Source organism: Panthera tigris, chromosome C2, assembly GCF_018350195.1.
Source record: "Panthera tigris isolate Pti1 chromosome C2, P.tigris_Pti1_mat1.1, whole genome shotgun sequence".
NCBI classification, from domain to species: Eukaryota; Metazoa; Chordata; class Mammalia; order Carnivora; family Felidae; genus Panthera; species Panthera tigris.
In genome coordinates this window covers 119,363,634-119,383,561 of record NC_056668.1, presented here as the reverse complement: position 1 = coordinate 119,383,561, position 19,928 = coordinate 119,363,634, and the positions used below count along the sequence as shown (strand labels likewise).

General features: G+C 44.2%; 1 protein-coding gene across 18 annotated transcripts in view; it reads right to left on the bottom strand.

The window, feature by feature from the left end:
• The window catches only part of SLC9A9 (solute carrier family 9 member A9), a 763,188-nt gene that overhangs the window by 96,949 nt on the left and 646,311 nt on the right, over positions 1-19,928 (bottom strand). Inside the window, exon 15 of one of the 18 annotated variants that reach the window (XR_006222098.1) lies at positions 1,964-2,690. The exons of 16 other annotated variants lie outside the window; for them this stretch is intronic. The gene's annotated coding sequence lies outside the window, so the exon portion shown is untranslated. Of the gene's footprint in view, positions 1-1,963; positions 2,691-14,520; positions 14,760-19,928 lie in introns of those variants that run through there. One more of the 18 variants, XR_006222102.1, reaches the window with a different exon arrangement.

The window sequence follows — 19,928 nt, the reverse complement described above, 5'->3', positions numbered from 1 at the left end:
TAAGCAGTAGTGTTTCAAGCATTTTAGGAATTGGATACACAGTTGAGAGAGTATGAGATGTGGCTTGTAGCCCAGAACCCAGGAGAGTTTCGAATATAGAGGTTAGTAATGCAAGCAGAACTGAAAGATTCTTTTCTCTTTCATCCAACAAAAGAGAGGTCAAGGGCTTTCAAAATTGGTGACTGTGGAAGCTTGGAGAATTTTCATATTACACATGCCATCTGCTGACTGAATAACAGTTGTAATTTTCTCCTAATTGAATTTCTTTTTTTGTTGCCAATTTTAAGAGTGTTTGCAAAGAAAGGTGTGTGTGTACTCTGGAGGTGGTCGTGGTAGAGAAGGCGTGAGGGTCTCAATAAACCTTCCTAGCACCTGCCTGGGAGCTAAGGCAAGGCCCTGGGCCCGTGTGCACGGCGCCGCCAGACATAGAAGCTCTGTGGCCTTCTTGAGAATTTGGAGGAGGCCAATCCAAGCGTTCCAGGACTCTTTCTGTTGATTTCTGTGGGGCCGCGGGACTCCTGACACCATTCAGAGCCCTCTGAGTAAATCTAAAATTTTGAAAGGAAGCTAAGGCGTTGTCAGTACAGGCCGTGCCCAAGGTCCCCACTGATCACTGAAGTTTACCACTTGGTAACATCCCCTCCAGCTCCCAAACTTCCTTTCAGCTGGAGACTCACAGAGTGTTCTTGCTCAGGGTAAGGTTATATTGTTTTGCAGTGTGGAGTGATATTCTTTATCTCCCATTGGTATTTCTCAGTTTAGGGATGCAGTTCTAGATTTAAGTGGAGCTGGAAAGCCACCACAGCAGATTTCAATGACTGCATATAACCATCAGAATGGTATCTTCTGGTGTCCCCCCGTGCTCCTCCCCCCCCCCCCCCCCCACATCAGGAAGCAAATAACTCAGATTAACTCCAAACTCTTCAGAATCAAACTGCATAGTGTCTGACAGACTGTGAAAGCCGGGACCAGTGCAGGTCACCTTTGAGTCATTATAACCCACATCATTAGAAGTCTTAAAGCAAAATGTGGCTCCCCTATTTCTGGACCTCACAAGGTGTGGGTCACCATCTCCATCTCTCAGGTCCTTCTCTGTCCTGATAGCTGGGCTGGCGTGAGATGGGGATAATTGCTGGCAAGCAGGGAAGGCCCTAGAACTCACAGCAAGGTAGCTCTCGATGGGCAGTTGGTGTTGACTCGGAAGAGGTGGCAAGGCTGACATTTCTTCTTCGGTGCTTGACCTTTGACTTGGCCAGCTCATACTTCGGGCACAAAATTTTTCTTTGCCGATTTAGGAGACTGCTAATAAAGCAAACTGATTTATTTGAGGACTAAAAAAATAGCCTTTCAAGGGGCAGACATCAAAGGGTGCTACAGATTGAGAGGAAAAATTCTTTCACCCCTTCTTTATACTCTGGGAATTCTTTTCCTGTGCTTCCCATTGCTAGCTTCTGGTGTGAGTTTTGTGTTTCATTTTTATGATTCACAGGTTCCTGAAGTTGAAAGAACCTGGAGCAGATTGTCCATTGTTTTGAGTTATCCTTGCAAATTTTCTCTCTTGGCCTACACAATGAAGGAACTGACTCTATAGCTGTTCCCTCAGGGTTTGGAATAATTCCCATTGCTGCTATTCCTACAGGCCAGTACAATCATTTCCTCATTTTCTGTTCAGCACCTTGTCCCTCAGTGGTAATGGAATAATAGTGAGTTTATAGAATCATTGCATTTATGGACGTTTGCACTTTAATTAGAAATGGCCTGGGTTAAGAGAATTGCATGACGGGGACCCCAAAGGGGATTTTAGAGATTAAAACATTCCAAGAGAAAACAATTTGGGTTTTCCAGGAGGGCTCAAAATTATATGAAGTGCTTACTTTTAAGTATAACTAGGATGGTGTTCACAAGTAGATTTTTGCCTGTACCAAAAAAATGCCTTCTTGGAAGAAAAACAAATTTAGGCTTTTGATCGATTTGTTTTTATTCAGAAAATCTGAAATGGAATTAATTTTATGTGTGGAGAACTGGTCATTGCTTCTACTGTGGACAGTACTACAATAGGAAAAAAAGGAACATTTCCTTCTGAAGAGAATTGTAGTGAATTGAGAACTAAAGAGCTTATGGAAAATAGCTTTCAAATGATTATTTTTGTTTGCTTAAATGCTTGATTATGATGATTGTAATTCCAGCTATACACAGAGAGAGCATGGACTAAAAAGCTAAGCCTAGACTCCCATTATAACAAAACCCAAAGAACACATCACACTTTATAAAATCCAAATGCCCACAGGTTTCCTGGGTCTGCTGAATGAAATAGAAATACACAGTTCAGGTCCTACTGATGTGCATTTTCAGGGCCAGGAATTCTTTCCAGGCGTCCTTTAAAGGATGTTCCTTGGCCCTGGGTCACTGTAACAACTTAAGAAATGAGACCTGAATTTGGAATTTTCTTGCTTGCATGCAAAGGTTGGCCCTCTGGATTCCGGCAGGAAGCCTCTGGGGTGGGGGTGGGGGGTGAGTAATACATCTGCAGATGGCTCAGGGTTCCAGACAATAAGCTCATTCCAGTCCCTGAACCAGACGGTTTTGAGTGAGATGATTTCATCACTGCTCTAGACGGGATGCCTCCTGCTACTGCGTCACTGCTGAGCAGAGTCCTGTTGCCAGTGACGTTCCATGAAGCAATTCTTGTTCTTTGTGTGGAAAGAGTAGAATCATTACACACATGCAGTCATTTTAACTTCTCAGACCATAACCCACATGACTAATACCAATACACTTTGAGCCAAGAGCCTAAAGCCACAATGGCGAGACAATCAAGTAGAGAATTTTAAATGACTTTGGAAGATCCAAGGGCTGTCATGGCAATTTAAAGCTCTGATCCTTTCTGGCCAAAAGCAAACCAAATACCCTTGCTTCTGCCCTCATCCAACTTGCATCATGCCCCCAGAGATGGCGAGGATGTGGTTGCAAGAGAACTGCCACTGCTGGTGGAAGGCTCAGAGGTCTGGTAAATGGCTTGGAGAGCGTTCCATTGTCAGAATGTGAGCCTGCCTCAGCCTGAAGAAGGACTAGGGCCACTTGATAGCTGCTGGTCTGCTCAGCTGGGTTGTCAGTGGTAGCACAGGCTGGAGGCAGAGGGTTCTGTATGAAGGGTGGATGGAGGGATGCTTCTACACCTGCTCTGTTGTAGGGCCAAACAGAAGAGCTTGGTGTTGGAGGCTTAATTTTACTGCCTCCCAAACAACAGCAGCCAGTGATATGTCGTGCCAGTAACAAGGCTGCTCTGGTACCCTTTGACTTGGCTTTTTGTTTTATTCAGTTTCAAGAATGTTTCTGAATATTTTTAAAAAATGTTCCTTTGTCTTCACCCTATCAGCTCTGAAGCTCTGGAAAAAAAGGCCAAGACACAGCAAGGGCACCTCACATTTGTTCTGACCGAAATTGACTTCCTTGTCTCCATCTCCCCAAGACCTGTTCTTCCCCCCCCATGCTCCCTGTCTCATTAAAAGCTCCATCATGCACTGTCATGCTCAAGCTCAAGCATGGGTCTGACCTTCAACTCTGTTTTCTCACTTCTACATCACAATTGATCAATCAGTTACCAAGTTCTGTCTATTCCACCTGCCAAAGACTTCCCTGTCCGTCCGTCCGTCCGTCCATCCATCCATCCATCCATCCATCCACTTCTCTCTAGCCCACAACTTGCTGCTGTCACCCAGGCTGTCAGCACCTCTCTTCTCAGTGGCTGCAACAGTCTCCTCACTGGTATTGGGGTTCTGCTGAGCAGCCCCAGCTCACTGCCTGCCTCCATTCGCAGCCAGAGTGGTTCTTCTGCAATGTTGACTAGATTATGGTACTTCCCTACCTACAACCCTATTGAAAGCTTCCTGTGGCCCTGAGGAGTCTAAACTGGACCCTTTGAGACCCATCTCCTGCCTCTTGAAATGTAATTGCATGTGCTGAGTCCTGTCTTCTCTTATTCTTTGCACTTCTGTTTCCTCCACCTGAGTGCTGAGTCTTCCACTGTCCCTGGCTAGTTCTTCCTCCTCAGTTACTCAGGACTCAACTCAGGTGTCAAGGCCTCTGAGAAGCTCACTGTGACTCTCCCTCCTCTGGACTTCTACATCCTGAACCCACTATAACTAGGGGGGCTGTGTAATCTATTGTCAAAGCTAGGACACTCATGGGAGTAAAAGGGGGCACCTGTACATATTATGCATGGACAACAGGTGTAAATTGGGACTCACCCAGGCAAACCAGGATGTATGGTCACCCTGATTATGGCATTTATCACACCTTCAAATTGCCTGTCAACTGGTCAGTCCTCCCCTCCCCCTACCAGGTAGTCTGCAAGTTCTCAGATGACAGAGAATACACAGTTTCAATGTAGTTACTTCCATAAAAGGTTCTCAGTACATATATTTTTTTTGTTAAATGAGCAAAGGGACAAATATGGCTGAAACAAGTTGGAGTCTAGTCACCCGGTCCCAGTCTCCAGAGTCAGATGGGAAAACATTAGTCCTCAAACCCTGCTGGCAGGCATGGATGTCTAATGGAGCTAGATATTCTCTGTTTCCTCTCTGAAGAAGTCTTCAGTCATCACAAATTGCATAGAGAGGGGGGTGTACTAGTTTACCTTGATAACACCCCCAAATTCTGAATTCTAAGGCACATCTAGCTGAAACGAAGCAGATGGGTTGGGTCCCAAAGTATGTTTCATGGCAGATTAAGCACCTTATGATGTTAAGACACATTACATGATAAATGGATTCTGGGTCTAAATAAGTCACGAAATTAAGCACATCTCTTTATGGCTGAGACCCTTCTACACTGTAAAGTAAGCAGTGTTTCTCAAATTTAGATAGGACCTATCCTCCTTACCTCTTCTCTCTCCTAGACTTCTGTCTCCTAGACTCCTAGACCCACTTTGGGAATTAATAAAATCATATTGCCCAGACATCTTTAGGCAGGTGAAAGCTTTGAGTCCCTCAGGGTAAGGGCTGTGCTTTATTTATGTCTTCCCATTGCCTAGACTGGGACCTGACACAAAATCAATGCTCAAAAAATGTTTGTTGCATGTGGACTAGAATGCCATGGATTCAACTGAGGACACAAGAGCTTGGGGTTGAGGGAATCCGGGTAACCCTGCCCTGCAGCATCACAGGTACCTTAGCAATAGGGAGGGTGCTGACTTGCCTAAAGATGACCAGTGAGGCTGGTGGAGCTTATCTTTCACTCCCTGTCACCCTCCTTTTGAGCAGTGCCCTCCTTGGCCTCACACCCTGTTTCCATCACACCCTCCCAGCGTCCACTCCCACAGGATTTGACTGTCAGTGTCTGTTCACCAAAATGCTAAGCTGATGAGGCTTAGTCTTACTTGGTGATGTTTGCTTAGATGGTTCCTGCTGACTAACACTCTCCTGGTCTCAAAGCGATGCAGCTTGTGTGGCAGAAGCCCAGGTGGCAGGGCTTACGTTGAGCAGGACCTTGCCCCCTCTACTACACATTATATTTCTCACTGGACTCACTCGTGAGCTGTCCTCGATGGTGTACCAAAGCCAGGTGTTCTCTCCAGCACTGGAAGGAAACCTTATGGGTCAGCATTCAGAAAGGAAAAGGCTGAGGATCTTGGCTTTGAGACATCAGGAAAGAAAAGCACAAACTAACTTAAAACTACCCAGTAATGGAGAGAAAAATACAGCAATCACAAGTTCACAAGTGCAACCCAGCTCCCACAGCACAGGTTTAAAAAGTCTCTCTTGAAGCGGTTTTTTGCAGTGTAACTTTGATTTTTTTTTTCTTTTGAGATACTATTCCTTCTTTCAAATTTATTATTTATTACAGAATGAAAAAATTCCATGAAGCTACAAGCCTCTTTTTCCACTTTCCTTTCTGAAAGGGGGAAAAAAAAATCAAGAAATGCCACAGTGAAATTTTGTAGTTGAGCCAGTATGAGCTGCAAAGCGAGTCCAGCTGAAGAGACTGTCACCCGCACCTCTGCTCTGAGCCAGGGAGGGTAGGGCTTGAGGGGACTCTCACATAGGTTCCTTTGCTCTCACAAACAAGGGTCATCCTCTGGGCTCCTTCCTGGCCTAACCTGCTACTCCAACTGGAACAGCAGGCAAGAGCCAGGAGTTTCAAAGCAGCAGAAGCCCCTCCATTGAGCACACGGAGAACACAGAGCCAGAGGCCTTCTGTTTGGCTTAGAATCCCCTGTACCAGGCCCTGGCATGGTGCTTGGCTGCCATGGAATAAATAAGGATGATATGTAGCCTTGTCACTTTAGGTTAGATTTTACCTCTGATTAAGTTCAGTCTCGGCTGACTTTGCTATCACATGGATTAGGAAGCACTTTGGATTTCAGGGCAGTTTGGATTTCTGAACTACTGGTGACAACTGGTAGACTTACACTGTCATTTCCATGTATAGCTGAGTAAACCAGATCAGAAAGGTTAGGGAATTTGGCTTAATGCCTTCATCTGTGACTGGAACCCAACTTGGCCTAGTTCCAGAGCCCCTGTGCTTTCTGCTATATCCTGCCTCCTCCTGGCCACACGAAGATCCTCTGTGCTTTCCTGTGTTTGTGGAACAGCCCTTGTAGCTGGAGGACATCCTAGAGCTGTAAGATGAGGGGTGTGGATTAGATGATCTTGAAGGTTCTTCCTGACCTCACATTTTGTGATGAAGCAAATGTATGTTCCACTGTCTCAAATGGGGTTCACACCTAAGTAAACACCTAGGAAGAGAAATCTGTCCCCTTCAGGATCCTTTTCCCAAATTGCAAGACCCTGGTGCCTTTTGGACCAAGTGGCATATGTGAGTCCCCAGATCCCTCTGTGCTTGAGGTCACTGCTGTGGCTACAGCAAAGGTGATCTTAACTGAGACAGGAGCCTGGGGCTGGTTAATGTTACATCTCCTGGGGGACAAAATAGAAGCCACTAACCACATTATAGGCCCCAGAGCTGTAATTAGAGCTCTGATTTCTTTCTTTCCTTTATGGTTTTTTTTTTTTTTTTTGGAGGGGTTGGAGATGGAGAACCTCCCCCCCCCCCCCATTAAATTGGTGAATGTGTGGGTATGCATTTCTCTTCTCATCTGTCTTTATTTTGGAGTGTGTTTAAGGATACATATTATGTGCATTCCTCTCCCCATATATCTCTATGCTTATATCAATTCATAAATAAAATATATAGCTGCTTGGCTAAAATGTATCACTTGTCTGCAAGATTCCTCCTGCAGGTTAATGTCTCCTGCCAGGGGAGCTGCCCCGGTTTGCATTGACTTTCAATGACCTACTTGTATGCACTGGTTCAGGCAGAGTTTAACAAGTGGCCTGGCAGATATGTGTATCTGCATGTATTCCTCATTCTTATACTTGTTTTAGTATTATTTGACTTCATTCTGCCAAAAATCAATAGTATGTGCATAAAGTTAGCTTTGCCATCACACCTTTAGATAGGTCATGAATAGATATTTTTAGAAATGGCTGAGAAGGGGAGGCTAATTCATGCTGTTTATAATTCTATGGCTGTTCTGTTATTGGCATAATTGACATTTTCCTGATAATTGCCTTCAGTATCCTCAGTGCTTATGGGAAAAAGGATCTTCAAGATGGAATCCACCTGAGGACTGGGCATCGTGCAAGTTCGCTTTGTGTTGTTGAATGTGATCTGAGACCGAGGTTGGTGGTTGTGAATTTTAGTAGGTTAGTGTCAATCACGAGAGCTTATCTGAGTCATATTTGGCCTGGAATTGTAAATTCCTGAACAATGTGACACTCGAGCACTGGGTAGTCTCAGAATTGGAAGTTGGTTTAATCCCCATGATCAGATTTTAAAATATGATTCCTACAGTATTTACTCATACTGAAGAATTTTATCTTTTAGCAAAAGTCAATGTCTTAAATTTCTGTTACCCTTGCAGGAGGTATTTATTGTTCAAATCAAGCATTCAACTGGGACCGGAGTAAGAAAAAAAAAAAAAGAAAAATTTTATAAACTTATTTGCTTATACACATGTGTAAAAACAAACAGAACAAATAAGATGGGATGATAAAACATAAATTCCTATAAAATATTGTAGAATACACTCAGCCAAGTCAAGTTCTTGGTGTATTGAGAATAATTGTTTCTTGTAAACTAAATCACAAAGTTGGATAAAAAAATCAATGGACTATTATTTATATTTCATTTAATCTAGATGCTTTAATAATGTCTATTTGGCCAAATACAGTATTGATTTTTCATTGCTGTGGTATTCACTTAACCTCAGGTAAAACTAAAAAAAAAACTAAACCCAAATTGCCTACCTTCTCTTGTAATTGTTGGTGTTTACAGTGGGAAAGAACACGCTGAATGTAGGCAACTGATGGAGGAAGGGGGAGAGAATGTAGGAGTTTGGTTTTCTGCCTGCTTTCAACTGGCAAATGCCTATAGTGGGTGTGAGATAATAGAAAATATGTACGTTGGTCTCTGTCTCCTCCCCACTCCTCACTGGGCTCCTGACCCAGGGCTCCTGATACTTTGTATCTTCCTAAGTGATCAGAGTTCTAGGAGTACCACTTGTCCTAATATTTGTCTTTGCCCTGGCCCTGACCCAGGGCTCCTAAAACTCTTGTAAATTCCTAAGTGATAAGAGTGCTAGGAACATTTCTTGTTCTAATGAGGCAACTCTGGGTAGGCTCCCTGATGGGGGCTGGTCACCAGAAAGACCAAGCCATGATTAGAAGCTTGGAATTTTCAGCTCCACCCTTCACTCTCCAGAGTGGGGAGAGGGGCTCAAAATGGAGCTAATAATTGGTCATGTCTATGTGAGGAAGCCTCCATAAAATCCCAATAGCAGGGGGTTTGGAGAGCTTCCAAGTTGGTGAACACATCCACATGGGGAGGGTGACGTACCCCAGCTCCACGGGAACAAAAGCTTCTGTGCTCGGGTTCTGTGCTCCAAGAACTCGCCCTATGTACCTTTCATCTGTCTATTCATCTGTATCCTTTACCAAAACCTTTAACAAACTGGTAAACCTATGTTAAGTGTTTTCCTGAGTTCTGTGAACCTTTCTAGCAAATGCATTGAACCTGAGGAGGGGTCATTGGAATCTCTGATCTGTAGCTGGTTGGTTAGAAACGCGGGTGACTGCTTGGACTTGTGACTGGTGTCTGAAGGTGGGGGGCAGTCTTGTGGGACTGAGCCCTTCCCTGTGGGATCTGATGCTATCTCTGGGTACATAGTGTCATTTTAACTGTCGGATATCCAGCTGGTGTCTGAGACTTGCTTGTTGTTGTGGAAAAACCACCACACATGTGGTGACCAGAAGTATCAGAAGTGGTGTGCTATGTGAGTAGTAAAAGGGGCTCACAAGAATGAAACACAGTAGGGAAGAACTGGGTTTTTCCCACTCAGGAAAGAAAACAATCTGGGTTTTTCCTCTAGAGTCAGGTAAGCCTCACATCCTTACAGTGCATTTTCGAATCTTGACAAGGCAAGACTATTGCCCAACAAGGTACTTAGTAAGTGTGTGACAAGGAAGCAGAGAAATCTAGTGGAGGAGTCTGTATCAGATAAAATTAGAAATTCCAGCTTCTATTTTACATGAACTTTATAAGGAAATTGGCTGGATTCTAAATGGGCTGTCCAAATACTAAAAGAAAAGAAATTCAGAGACAAGGCTGGGTGGAGGGGAGAAGGATGGGCAGTAGCAATCGTGAAGGCCTTGACCAACAGGCCTTATATACTATAACTTCTAATAATTGCCTTATTTTATTATTTTTAAATTTTATTTGAGAGGCAGAGAGAGAGAGAGAGAGAGAGAGAACGTGAGCAGGGGAGAGGGGCAGAGGGAGAGAGAATCTCAAGCAGGCTCCACACTCAGGGTGGAGCTCTACGTGGGGGGCTCGATCCTACTACCTTGGGATCATGACCTGAGCCAAAATTAAGAGTTGAATGCTCAACCCACTGAGCCACCCAGGCACCCCTAATAATTGCCTTAATTAATTCTTATGGATTTGTAATTTACATGCCATGTTTCCATTTTGCACCTGAAGAAATTGGGTGCTCAGAGCAGTTAAGTTACTTGTGTAAGGTCACACAGCTCCTATTTAGCAGGACTGGATTCCAGGCTTTGTGGGACAACATGCTGTGCTCTTTCTGCACATGGCCCATGTGGGAAATGGAATTATGTCTAAAATAACATCATCATTAAGATTATTATTTACAATTTCAGTTTGTGCTTATGACTTGTAACATTTTCATCTGCACGGTAGAGGAGCTGATCAGAAGATCACTGAGGTCCTACGTATGCCAAAATTTAATGATTTGATATTATTGGTTTAGAAAAAGCTTGAGATTACCTCTGGCAGTCCAGGAGCTGAATTTGGTTTGCAGATAGGTTTTGTTTTTCCTGTTGATGGAACAGGCAAACGTCTGATGTTTAAGATTTTTTTGAGCTAACATTAAAACAAACAAAAGCTTATCTAAAAATCTGACTTCCAGCTTTTCTTGAACAATCAGCAGATCTGGCAGTTGAGTCTGCACTCCTGAAAGGTAACAATCCCTTGCTTCTGAGTCCCAGCTGTTCACTTTAGATGTTGTCTATATTTCTCCACTTTGCCATAGCCCCCACCAACCTGATGAAGCCACATGTCGATTGCTTTTACTTACCTCCCCCCTCAAATCTGGTAGCTCCCCTTATCTGTACTGCCTGCCTTGTCCCTGTAGGCACCTTTAGGTGGGTTTCATGATACAGAGAACAGTAGCAGCTCGAAGAGTACAGACTTGCATTCAAGAAACTACCATGTCACTGATCAGTTCTGTGATCTCCGGCTAGCCCATTAACCATTCTGAACCTCAGATTCCTCTTCTGTTGTGTGGGAATGATGAATGGTTTGGGGAAGGTTAAATAAAATAGTCCATGATATTATGCTCTATATATGTTAACTGACCCTAAGGCAGTGTTGAAAACCTTCTTTAAAGAAATTCTGCTTCCCCCTACCACTCCACAGAGGATGCTATAACAGACTATGTAGCCACAACCTCTCATATCCATCTTCACAGCTAACCTAGCCACCTATACCCTTTTCTAGACCATTTCCCCCTCCCTTTCATGCTTTCTTTAGCCAAGTGATTTTTGATTGTGCTTCAGACCATTTCCAACACTATTATAATTACATAGCAACGTCTTTTCATAATGTGAAGAGGAACAATTGAGCAAAATTTGCAAGGGCTCCTGTCCTCCACCCCCAACACTCCTTCTCGCAGCTGCTGTTGGCACCTTTCTTTCCCTACTGAGAAGTGAGGCCCCTGCGCTTTCAGGCATTTGGCTACTATTGTGGGTCGTTCCATTGTCCCTCCGGTTTCAAGGGCCTGAAATAATATGGCATTGCCCATCATGTCTGAATCACTTTTTTCTTGATTTTAATCAAGTGTCAGCTATGGTGGCGGTACATGCACTTGGAATGGGAAATGAGGAGTGGATCCTGGAGTCCCAATAGTGGCAAGTAAATAGTAACCTTTGGGCTTTGAAAACCTTTGGTTTTCAAAGAGTCCCAGGCCTGACTCAGCCTCAAACAAGAGGGAACGCGGTCCGCGGGGGCCTTTATAGAAGTAACCTGCATTTCGGCAAAAGCATGAAGTTCAATCAAAATTACTCAGAGTGGAGAATGGCTTTCTCCTTGCATGAATGAGAAAGGTGAGACACAACTTTTGTTTTGCCTGCTGAGTTCTCTGCAGGGTTTATCTGTTTGGACCAAGTGTTGAAGCCTCATTGCACTGTGTGTCCACCTTGTGGATGAACAGGACTAGAAAGTGGGTGTTTAGAGCTTATGCTGGGCAGGTACTGGGCAAACAGGGAAGGGAGTCTGTATGGATTTACAGCCCAACGCTGGTCCTTCCCCAGGTGTCTGTTTGCTTCTGTGCTTGAGTTAGTCAGTGTCCTTTTTGCTCTACTTATTGGATTATAGCTCTGAGCCTTGTTGCATTTCGTAGCAGGAACATGAGCTCTTACTGGGGAGGTGGAGAGGATGTGGCTCACTAGCACTATCTTTGTGTGTTTCTTTCTCTTGGGGATTCATTTCCCAAGTTCAGGATGTGGCAAAGAGCTTCCCTGGCCTTCTGAAGAGCCAAACTCAAGGCTGCTGGCAGGGCATTGGCAACAGAGGACCTGCTGCCTTGGGACAGATGCTGCCAGTTAGGAATAAATTTCTTTTCTTTTTAAAAATAAGTTAATGTTTATTTATTTTTGAGAGAGAGACAGAGAGAGAGAGAGAAAGAGAGAGAAAACACAAGTAGGGGAAGGGCAGAGAGAGGGAGACAGAATCCTAAGCAGGCTCCAGGTTCTGAAGTATCATTACAGAGCCCGAAGTGGGGTTTGAACCCACAAACCGTGAGATCGTGACCTGAGCCAAAGTAGGAGGCTCGATGACTGAGCCACCCAGGTGTCCTGAGGAATAAATTTCTAAGTGTTTCAGGGTGCTCAAGCACGGCTGAATGAATTCCTTGGCTGGTTTATTCTTACACTTTGAGAGCAGCTTCCATAGTGCAGTGAAAACACAGAATGCAGGAAAATGCTGTTAAGTTAGGCATCCTGGGGGGCTCTGAGTAGATGGATCCGTTTTGGGAGCTTGCTCTGAGAAATTTGGAAACCAATCGTTGCAGGTAATGCGTGTGTCCTAAACTCTTTACCTTTCTTGCTGGAGGGCAAGAACACAGGAGCATGGGCAGTGAGACAAACCCTGGGGCTGCCATTGCTACTTTATAATCTTAGGCAAGTCACTTCATCTCTCTGAGCCTCAGTTTCCCTATTTTTTTTAGACAGGGATCACTGCATTCATTGAGATGATGCATGCTTGTATCACTGTATGCCTGATGCTTAGCACACAGTATGTGTTCAAGGAATGTCAGTTTCATTCTCCATTTCCGATGGCCATGTATTTGCTGTCCTAGCAGAAAGTGGGTTGAAGTCATGGAAAGAGTGTTTAATATTTTATCTGTTATCCATCATTTACTTTCTCTTTTCTAAAGCATTACAGCTCTTTTCTGAGAGGTAAAGAAGGCCCTAAGAAGATTAAATCAGCATGTAAATTTCAGCTTAGTTCAAAGCTAAGCCCCTTTCGAAATCTTTATTTTGCAGAGAAGCTGCAGCTGTAGCAGGGACTCAAGCACAGGAGCTGCAAGCCCGCGCACTGGCAAGGCCATCGGGGCTGCTTGCCTTAGCACACTGGTTCTCAAACAGGCAGACAGCAGGATCGCCTGGAGGGCTTGCTAAGACAGCTTGCTGTGTGGGACCTGAACGTTTGCATTTCTTATGATTCCCAGAAGATGGTGACGTTCCTGGTCTGGGGACCACAGCTGAAGAAGAAACACCACTTAGTGGGAGGAGGCATGCAGGCAGTGGAGACTCCTGGGCTCTGGGCCTGTAGTGTTTTTAAGTAGCTGCATGACCGTAGGCAAGTCAGTTACTTGAGCCCTAGGAGACACAGCTTCTTTGTTGGACAAGACACAAAAAGTATAATTTGGAAAAAGTGTAATTTAGAGCAGAGTTTCCTAATCTTTTTTCTCTAGTGGGTGGCCACCCCAGGCCCTGCTGGGCTGATAGGGGCCGCTGAGGGGATCAATATCATGGTACATCTGTAACATATCCAGAGTGTTTGGCATACAGGCTGGGAAAGTCTGACCAAGTGGTTAAGAGCATGTGCTTTCGTGTTCCGGAAATCTTGGGTTAAGTACTCCTTCTGCCTTTCCATGTGGTCTTGCAGCTGTTCACTAAGGAGTCAGCCTCAGTTTGGTCAGCTGTGAAACTGGCACAGGGCTTGTATCTATATCATAGTTTTGTGGTGGATATCAAATGAATGCATTATTATTTCCATCTCTAAAATTCTGCGATTCACTCTTTGGGCCTATCCTGTACCTTATTGGAAGAAGGGGATAAACCTTCCCTGTTTAGAAATGTAAAAAGTTAAAAAAAAATTTTTTTTGAAGTGGGGAGCGCTCTAAAAGCATGCTTCTCAATCTCTAATATGCATCCAGATCACCTGAGGGAGGACCTTGTTAAAATGCAGACTCTATTTCCTCTGGTCTGGGGTGGGGCCTGAGATTCTGCATTTCTTTTCTTTTTAATTTTTTTTTTTTTTTTTTTAACATTTTTTATTTATTTTTGGGACAGAGAGAGACAGAGCATGAACGGGGGAGGGGCAGAGAGAGAGGGAGACACAGAATCGGAAACAGGCTCCAGGCTCCGAGCCATCAGCCCAGAGCCTGACGCGGGGCTCGAACTCACGGACCGCGAGATCGTGACCTGGCTGAAGTCGGACGCTTAACCGACTGCGCCACCCAGGCGCCCCTCTTTTTAATTTTTTAATGTTTATTTATTTTTGAGAGAGAGAGAGCATGTGTGTGCATGTGCAGTGTGGGGAGAGGGCAGGGAGAGAGGGAGAGAAAGTATCTAAACTGGTGCTGTGCTGACAGCACAGAGCCCAATGCAGAGCCTGGGCTCGTGAGCTGAAGTTGTATATGTAACCGACTGAGCCACCCCCGAGATTTTGCATTTCTAGACAGCTCTCAAATGATACCTGGTCCACAGAGCTACACTCTGAGTAGCAGGACTCTTGAACAGCCGTTCCCGAACTGGTTTGCATATTGGAATCATTCGGTGATCTTTCAACAACCCCAGGCCATTCTCCAAAGCAATTAAACCACAGTCTCTGGGGACAGGGTACAATGGTTGAGGCTTCCCAGGTGATCCCAAGGTGCAGCTTCTCAAAGTTGGCTGTGTATTGGAGAATTAAAAAAAAAATGATGTTTGGGTCCTGCTTCCAGAGATTCTGACTTGGTCTGGATGAAGTCTGAGCATTAGGGTTTTTAAAAGCTCTCATCTTATAAGCAGCAAAGTTTGAGAACCTCTCTCTGAAGTCTAAAGCACTCTTCAGTAAGGCACAGGGAGAAATGGGAGTGATTCATATTCCAGAAGCTTCAAATAATTAATTTCCCTTCACATGGATCCCCCTCTTCCCTAGGAGATTTGCACTGAAATATGGCCAAAATAAGAACATGTTTTACTCTTATTTTAAAGGCAAAAACCTGTTTAACATCTGCATTCAGGAAGCTGTGTTGTCTAGTAGCTCAGAAATAGGCCCGAGAGAGCATTCAGCTCCTAATCCCTTTCACCACTGCCTTCAGTGTGACCTTGGGAAATCTTTTCATGTTCATTTTCCATATTTCCTCCTTTGCAAAACCTGGCTAATCCCACACAGTGACCACAGGACCGGTTTATGGTCAGATGTGACTTCAAAAACATTCCTGCTGCACGTCTCCTAAATTGTTGTGATTTGCTGACTAACTTTGGACATTTATGCAAATGCACATTTGTGAGTCTTGAAAAATCTGTCCCATTTGAACTATAGTTTTCTATGTGTTCCCTCTTTTAATGGTACCAACTACTTCCTGTTCTATTCACACAAGGTTTAGGCTTAACATACCCCAGAAATTCATAGAAATCAGCAAGAAAGCAGAAATGGTTTTTTAAAGCTGTGCAGAGAAGGCTGGCTGTACCCAGTTAGTGTTCTTCTCAATCCCCCAGCGGAAACGTCCCTCACTTGTCTGCGTGGTCCACCTGGTGGCCCAGCCCATGCTTCTGGATGATTGTCTGAACTCCGGCTTAATGAAATGGGCTCATGAATCGTTGTTTCATCAGCACTTAGTGCACTGCCCTTACGTGCTTAAGAGGTGCCTTTCAGACAAGTGAATGAAGCAGTAGAAAGAAAGAAAATAAGATAGTACAGAAGAGCCAACGGCTTCCAGAAAACAGGAAGAAAACAATATTAAAGGCAAAAAGGAGAAAATAAGGAATTGATACTAATAAAGAGTAAAGGGAATGAAGTAAAGGGCTGAAAAAGCCCAATGAAGGAGATGTGGGAAAGGCCTGGATGTCTGAGGGAGGTGTGTGTAGAGTGGGGAGAGTAAGAAGGCCCCTGAAACAGCCAGAGAAAGAGTAAAAAATGACAGAGAGAAAGAAATAAGGATAGTGAGAGGAGGGCCTAAGGGAAGCTGAAGGTAGAGGGAGAGGAGCAGAAGCTGGGAAGAAGGGGTGGGGAGAGAGGGAGGGCTGTCACAGAGGACAGGACCTCCAGGGGACAGGAGTCTTTCTCTGTACTGAGGACAGCCCACTGTGGCTCTGGCCTGAGAGAGGCCTGGAGGGAAAAGCCAAACTGGTACAAGTGAAGTGGGTCACTATCAGGGATTATCACGTTTTCTGGAATTGGATGTTCAAATTGCATAATACTCCTTGTTCTCAATTATCCTCCACAAGAGAGCAGAGTCCCTCCCGTGGTACAAATGCACCTCAGCTGAGCCCCAGACAGCCACTACTAACACCACAGACAACCCCTTGGCAGCCTTTCCTGCCCTTCCTTTCTACCATATCCTGCCCTTCCCCCACAGAGCCACAACTGCATATCCAGGCATTTCCCTTCCTGACTTCTGCGCACGGCCATCTAGGCTACCTTCCTGTTCCTCCAGGGCCTCTGCCAGCCCATTCACAGCCTTTGTGCAGATTAGAAAAAGGGGCCCATGAGGGTCATGGGCAGATGAATTAGAGAAGGGTACAGGTAAGAGCAAACAAGACAAGTATCACAGAGCCCGAGATTCCAAGGAGAAGCTCTCTGTGTGTGCTGGGGGTGGGTGTGTGGGTAGAGCAGTGTTTGGGGAAAGTTTTTCATAGAAAGTGATATTGGAACTGACTTTTCAAAGATGAGCAAAATTTCCCCTGTTCCAGGTGTTCTTTTTAGGTGGGGAAAAGTGGAATGAAGGGAGAGGCCTTCTGCAGGGACGGGAATAGCAGGTGCAAAGGAGCAGAGGTGGGGAAAGTTAAGATACACAGTATTTTTGGAATGCTTGTGTAAAAGGCAGTCAAGAGGGGCTGAGTGATGGAAATAAGGTTAGAACAGGTAAGAAGGGCCATGTCATGAAGGAACTTGAATGCCAGGCTCAGAACCAGATGTCACCTTCTATGAAATAGGGAGTGTCTGGTTTTAAGCAGGGATAAGACATGAGCTCTGAATTTGAGAACGATTACTCTGGAAAGGTATGATTCGTTGCTTTTTATATATGAGCAAACTCATCCTCAAAGGTGTATTTATAACTGAACTGTTCTGTGTCCCACAGTTAATGACAGAACCAGAATTTGACTCCATTTTGTTGTGTTAAACCACACCTCAGGTCTGAGTGACCTCCGTGAGATTCTCCTTACAGAACTTGCGAGGCTCATCTCACCTCACTCAGAAGCCAAAAAGGACTAGATTCAAGGCTAGCCTTGATAGTGCTCTTTGGGCTTCCAAAAATATGATTTAAAAAAAACCTAGTTCTTTCATTTCTTAGCAGAAGGACTTTATTCATGTCAGATTAGTCTTTAGAAAGCTAAACCAAAATGCTCCATTGGGCATTTATTGGCACTGAGTTCCAGAAAACATGTCTATTGTCAGCTGAAAGGAGAAAAGGGGGAAAATCGGGGGGAAGAGGGCTGAACTGTCTCTAAGATCCCCATGGGAAGACCGTAGCCACGTCAATTCTTAGTGGCCCACTGCTATGGCAGACTTGGAAGCCAAGTTGTATCTACTTGTTTTGGTCTGTTCCTTCAACATAACTTCATACCAGGTTTGTTTATGATAACAAAATCGACATTCTTCAATGTTTTTATCCTTTTCTTGTCTCATACACAAGTGAAAATTCTACTAAACTGAGATGGCCTCAGGGAGAAAAGAGAAAGGGCCTTGAAAATCCCTTTGATGAGGTTGATCTTGTGAATCTCTGGTTGCTGGAGCCATTCAAGGAAACAGCTTCCCCATCCCCCTTTTAATGCCCATACCTGGGAAGTGACTTTGTTTTAACTCCAGCAGCAAGAAACACTTGGGTGAACAGGGGATGTACCATGAGTCTAAGCCACAAAACCGAGAGGAACCCAAAGTCTGCTAATCATCTGGAGTTTTATAAGAGAGGCACTTGGGATAAGGGGATGTTGGTGCCTTTTGCACTTGGCTTCAATTTGAAGACATGCAGGCCTCAGTCAAGAACTTGGTTTCAAGTTGATAGACTTGGTAGAAGTCCAGCCAAGGCTGTCTCATAATGAGATATCCAACGTCTGTCTTCAGAGAAGCCAATAAATTACTCTTATCACTGCTGATAAGGCTGAGACTCTTTGAGGCTTCTCTCAATAAAGAAAATGTGAATAATAATGACTCTTCCCCAAATGTTCCCTGAGACATTTAAAATCCATTGACTATTAGTAATTTTTAAAAAGGTTGGTTTAATATCCTCCCCTTCTTTAAGTCTGGTGGCTTAAACACCTTAGTTTTAACACACAGATCTTTGCAAAGGTTGACTGTGTACCTGCAAGCCAAAGTGAAAATTATCCCCACCCTTAGGTCACAATTCCAGCCCCACAAATTCCCCCTTACACACACACACACACACACACACACACACACACACACACACACACACACACACTGGCCTTCTAGCTCCTCCTGCTGGTGACTGCTCAGCTCTGCTTTTAACTTTATAACTGGGTCAACTAATTGATTTATGTCTATGAATAATAACTTTCAAGAATATTTTATATTTTGATATCTGATCCTGGACCAGATGTCAAAATTAAAATCTGGGGATTAGGAAAAATATTCCCCTTTCCTTCGCACAGGCAGTGACCAGGCAAAATCACAGCTTTTATATCAATATCTACGTGCTTGCGATTCCTAAGTGCCAACTGATGTGTGCCCTTTGGGTAGGGTGGGAAAGGGAGAGATCTGAGGGCAATTGTTTGAGAAGCTCCATGAGGCATTTCTCCTGCTGCTTCTCACCAACCTCTTATTGAATCACAATTATTTTGTGAGGCTGCAGCAGCGACTGGTGGTGATGATGACAACACTAGAAGTACTGAGTGCTAAGCACTTTATATTCTTTACCTCATGTATTCCTCTTGACAACCATATGAGGTAGGCAACACCATTTTACAGCTGAGAAACTGAGGTTCAGAGAAGTTAAGTATATCTCATAAGTGCTGAAACGAGAATCTGAACCAGGTCTATGTGATCTTAAAGTACTGAAGGCAATTTTTGTTGCTTTGGTAAAAGTTCACAACTGCTTGGGTTTCACTCTCTTTACGACAGGGGTGCTGGGGGAGAGCAAACTGATAGGAAGAGAAAGTCTAGGGAAGAGGCAGCCAATGAAAATATAAATACTCTACATAGGGTAGAAAGCTCTCAAGGAAATGCTTTGGCAAATTTGACACAACTGGTTAGTGAAGGTCAATTCTATTTTAAAGCCCCTGATCAAAACTAACTACCCATCACCTCATTAAAAAATAAATATGTGAAGATAAAAAGTATGTCTTTAACCAGAAGTGGGCTGGCAGGAGTCACAGTTCAAGTCACACAAGTGCCTCCTCATCTCCTTTCCTGGCCTGTCTCACTTTCTCAGCTGTCAAGTGCTGGAGAAGAATGTTTGCTGTTTGTCAAATTCATATTTATCTGAGAATGGACAAAGCAGTCTCAGAAAACCTCCTTTTGTGCTATATTCTAATCAGCAATTTAATCAGATTATGAACATTTGTTTTTTTTCTCTTTGTGCATATGATCAAAAAATCATAAAAATGGAATTCCTTAGAATAACATCCTAAAATGTGACCATGAGAAATATGGACATTGTTTTCCTTACTGTCTCACTCTAGCCTCACTTTCTTCCTGAAGGATTCAAATGCACCTCGGAAGCACCACGGGGGGTTTTGGGGTCATAGTAGGAGCGCTGAACAGGAAAGCAGTGGTTTGTTGGCAGAAGGCTGAGGGCTCCCCAGAGGACCTGGCCCCCTTTTGCCATCACGTCAGCATCCACCTGCTTCCAGCTAAAAAACCTCAGGACACCAGCATCTTCTGCTTGGGGTATTGCC